Source organism: Zingiber officinale, chromosome 6B, assembly GCF_018446385.1.
Source record: "Zingiber officinale cultivar Zhangliang chromosome 6B, Zo_v1.1, whole genome shotgun sequence".
Classification (NCBI taxonomy): domain Eukaryota; kingdom Viridiplantae; phylum Streptophyta; class Magnoliopsida; order Zingiberales; family Zingiberaceae; genus Zingiber; species Zingiber officinale.
Window position 1 is genome coordinate 119,770,980 of NC_055996.1, and position 5,071 is coordinate 119,776,050.

Consider the following 5,071-nt stretch of genomic DNA (forward strand, 5'->3'; position numbering starts at 1 on the left):
TCTTGATTGGCTCTCCTCTATTAGCCCTAGATTTGAGCCCAAATCTGGTTTGATTTAACTTGGATCCATAATCCCTTGATGCCTACAAAGAATATATCTAAATATTAGCATCAAATACCGTAAATATAAGATAATTTAAAATTAAGTCCACAAATGAATACAACTCATGCAATGTGATATAAACATGAAATTAACACATGGGAAGATCAAATGGTATGCTTATATGAATCTAAATATCATGACTAAATGATGGCTATCACCTACTAAGAAGGTTATAGCACCACACACCCACCACTCTTCTCGGGCGAAGATTTCCACTACTGGAAGAGCCGAATGGAGTATCACCTCAAAACATAAGTCGAGATGTGGATTACCATCCAAACTGGTTTCACACTTCCACTCGACGACACTAGAAAACTAATATCCTGTGAAAATTGGGACCAAAGTATAATGAAAAAGATCAAAGTCGATGCAAAAGCAACCCAAATCCTTCAATGTGGCTTAACCAAAAAGGAGTTGAATCGGGTCAGACCCTTCAACGGTGCTAAGGAATTATGGGAAAAGCTAATCGAGCTACACGAGGGCACCTCCTATACTAAAGTAAGCAAACATGACCTAATCTTGAATAAGCTATATAATATTAAAATGTAGGATGGTGAGTAGGCAAGTCAACTCCATACTCGGATCCAAGACTTGCTTAATGGGCTCCATGCAATCAGATAAAAAGTTGAAAATCATGACATCATCAGGTATGCTCTAAATGCTTTTTCCGAGGAATACCTTGTGAGCATCGATGGTAGATGCTTATAAGGTATCTAAGGATTTTTCTTTAATTATACTAGATGAGCTATTTTCAGAATTTGAACTTCATAAACAGACTAATGCACGTCCGATCGAGAAAGGTATTGTGTTAATGACAAGTGCAAGCAAGACAAAGGAGTCTAGGAACAAGCGTCAAACTGAACCCAGGTCTGAAGACAAATTAGACTCAAAAGACAATGACAAAATTATCGCGGAGCTCATCAACCTAGTACGAAAACTGTATAAGAAAAAGAAGGGTTTCACAAAATGCAAGATCAAGAGGGTAATCCAATCAAAGACAACGCAACCAAGTTCAACCACAAAGGCCAAGTCTGAAGTCACCTGCTACGGCTGCAACAAGAAGGAACACATCAAAGTGAACTGTCAAAACCAAAAGGAAATGAAAAAGCAGCGGAAGAAGAAGGCACTGCATGCAATGTGGGATGAATCTTCATCGGAAGACTCTGACAAAGATCTTAAACAGACGAGCTTCCTCACACTTCTGGCCTAAGAATAAGTCATCGAATTCGAGTCCAAGATAGAATCAGAAGCTAAGTCTGAGCGAAGTCATGGATATGTATCTGGTTCAATAGGTTCCCAATCCACTGTAAGCATCTCTCTAATTAGATCACATAATTTGATTTCATACTTATCTACAAAACTAGCTAAATCCAACTTTTGGGTCAAGCTACTCCAAGAGGAGGTCAAAGCCCTCAAGGAAGTGACTAACCCAAGCTCCTTAACTGAATATGTTCAAGCTAGAACTTCAACTCAAGTCCAATAACTTGAGGAAGAAAATTCTAACTTGAAAAGTCCACTCAAGGAACTTATGGACTCATTAGATCAGTTTACTTTGGGTTCCAAGAACCTTGACCTAATTCTTAGAAAACAAAGGGTTGTATACAACCGATCCTGACTTGGGTATAAGGCTAAACATAAATCCAAATCTTATTTATCTCTTGTTAATCAAACAAATAGAAAAGTGGTCCAAGCATGAGTTCTCAAGTCTAACTTGGTTAATCAAATTGGACTTGATCAGTATTGGATTCTAAGGATCAAATCCACTACCTTGATAGACCGTACTGATCAAGTTAGACTGATCCTAGTGGCTTTGTCTAGGACCTGAAATGAGTCCAATCATACTTATATAAGTTGAAATGGTCCAACCGATCCATTTTTTTATCAGTATTGGATTCCAAGGATCAAATCCACAACCTTAGAAATTCATAAAATCTGAAATGGTTGCAATATGAGGTCTCTAGGTTGATAAGTAAATTTTGACCAAAACAAAATGATAGACTTATATAAGCTAATTAGATTCATTTTATGTCTTGTGGATTTATAACGCTGTAAGGAGTCCAACAGTGTCATTTATTACATATTTCGGATTCTCCAGAGGTATTAAAATATTATCAAAAAAATTAACTAAACCTAACCCCCGTGGGTCTGATATGAAAAATATCAGGCCCACATTGGGCTTGATATATAAATATATTAGGCCTAATCTGGGCTTAATATTAATAGATTTATACTTTAGCCATTTTTTCTGATAAAATTTTAATACTTTCGGAGAAGCCAAAATATGCAATAGACTGTACCGTTGGACTCCTTGTAGTCTCAAAAATCCATAGGATCTAAAATGGCTACAATCTGAGGTCTCTAGGTCGATCAATGAATTTTGACCAAAATCCACTAATGGACCTAGACATGTATGATTAGACCCATTTTAGGTCATGTGGATTTATAAAACTTTATGGAATCTAACAGTGTCGTCCATTGCATATTTTGACTTCTCCGGAGGTGTTAAAATATTATAAAAAAAATCAACTAAATCCTAACCCATGTGAGCTTGATATGAAAAATATCAGGCTCACATTGGGCTTAATATGGAAAAATATCAAATCCACATTGAGCTTGATTTGGAAAAATATAATGCCTATATTGAGTCTGATATGGGAAAATATCAGGCCTACATTGGGCATGATTAAGAAAAATATCATGTCCATATTGGGCCTGATATAGATAAATATCAAGCTCAACGTGCTTGCATGTATCTAAAAGAGAGAGGAATGAAAAGAGTAAAGAAAAGAAAGGTTGCATGTATATGAGAGGAAAGAAATGAGAAATTACATGCATATGTGAGAAAAAAGAGAATAGAGCAATGATTGAGGGTTAAAACGGGAATAGTAGTAAATTGAGTGTAACTTTTGGTAAATATCAAAGTATAAGAGCATCCACATTAGTTATCCTATTCAAAGATTTTATGTTAAATTTTAGATAGGATAGTTAAAAATCTTTGCATCAGTTATCCTATTTATTTCTTAAATTTTATAATTATAAATAGTATTTTTCTAAATTTAAGGAATAAATTTTATTCACTAAATATTATAGAGGCGACAGAAAAAATAATAGAAAAGTTAATATATGATGTATTAAAAATGAATATATAAATATAGTAAAATCATTTTTATCCTAAATTATATATTTTAAATAGAAAATCTGATACGGATTAATTTATTATTATTATTATTATTTTTGATCGGTTAGCAAATAGTGTGCCTGCCTAAATTTCCACCTCTTGATGTAGTCACCAAAGTTCGGACAAAGACAGATCAATAAACGTTCGATGGGTGAAATATTTATTCCAAGGAGATCTCAATTCAATATAATGTTCCCAAACAGAGAAGAGTTGCTTTTAATGGAGTAGGTGTTGTTTGGTAATATTTGTCTCCATTGATTTAAGGGTTATTCTAAAACATTAGGTGATCTTGATCAGTCATGTCTCCCTCTATATTATTCACAACTTAATTTTACCTCTATACCCCTAACATTTTCCAAGTTTTTTATACTATCTATTAGATTTCTAATTTTAAATTTTAAATTTTAATTTTCAATTTTCAATTTAGCTTAGTAGACACGTTACCTATGTAACAAAATAAATATAATAATCGATTTAGCAAAATGCATCATATCTAATTGGATATACAAATCCCCTGATGATAACTTATTTTTATATCGAATCGCATTTCTCATTATTTCTTCCTTTTAATACCTGAAAAATCCGTCCAAAATTTATCCTCTCTGATCTCTAAATGATGATTTATAAATTAGCTCAAACTGAGATGTTTCAAAAAAAAAATTGATCTCTTTGGGTTTTTTATTTTATAAAAAAGGGGGTTTAAGTCATTCAATGGAATTATTTAATGTGCCACCAGAACCTGGCTATATCAATAAATGACTTCTGTGTGAAACACCGACCGAGGGAACAGATTTACATTTTAGAGCTCAAGAACAGCAAAAGAAAATACATAACTAGATGCAGAAACTCAAGATGGAACAAGAAGAAGAAGAAGAAGCAGCAACAGCAGCAGGAGTAATGTTGATTAGTCCGTGTTCTCTCATGCTATACATCATCAGATCCTGCGCTCAGTGCCTCGGCTGCTCATCAACTACTTCTCCCACTGAAGAAAATGATCCCCAACCTCAAGATCCTCAAGATCCTCAAGACCCTGACGCTGTACTAAGTCTTAGTCTTTAGTTTTACACTCTAGTTTTACTGCAAACGATGATGACTTTGTGTTGATTCATTTTCTTTGGACAAACTAAATTACAAGCAGGGTGGTGGATCAAGAATTAGTCCGAGCGCAGCACGTAGAAGGCCAACCCCGCCGCCAATTAGTGGAGGAAGAGGAGGGCAGCACCACTAGTTCATATAACTAAGTCATTAATTATCGCATGCATGATTTGGTGTTAATTTGCGGAGTTTAAGTTACAGGCTTAGCCGTTAGTTTCAGTTCAGGAGCAAAATGTTTTAAGGAATATGGTCAAAGTAATGGCTTGGCAGCTGCTTAATTGACAGTGTTTTATTGTTGTCTGCCTCTACTTCGGAAAACAACTGTTTCTCTAATTTGTCTGTTAGTTGTTCTTAAATGATGGATTTTGTAGTTATGTAAGCATTACGAATACATAGTTTTTACAAGAAAAAATAAAAAATAAAATGCAAAACAAGCTAATAAATTAGATTTGTCTTTAGTTATGGAATATTGAGGGGATGCTGCTTGTTTGTTTGAACCTTGAAATGGAGTGGATGGAGTCGATTTGAGTTGAAGTTGTGAGTATGAACGACTCTTGACAGAAGAGCCTGACATCAATGGTAAGGAGTGGACAGTGCTGACCAGGTCTCGGAAGGCCAGAAAACAACAAACAAATTCAACATACATGACATGTCATCAGGCACAAGCCAATTGACAAGAAGGGCAAAGTGATCAGG

At 34.9% G+C, this 5,071-nt stretch overlaps 1 long non-coding RNA gene across 1 annotated transcript; it reads left to right on the plus strand.

The window, feature by feature from the left end:
* The first annotated feature begins 4,057 nt into the window (after positions 1-4,057).
* LOC121990595 lies at positions 4,058-4,708 on the plus strand. Its single transcript, XR_006114633.1, has 2 exons — positions 4,058-4,318; positions 4,419-4,708. It is a non-coding gene; the product is annotated as an uncharacterized LOC121990595 (long non-coding RNA).
* Positions 4,709-5,071: the final 363 nt, after the last annotated feature.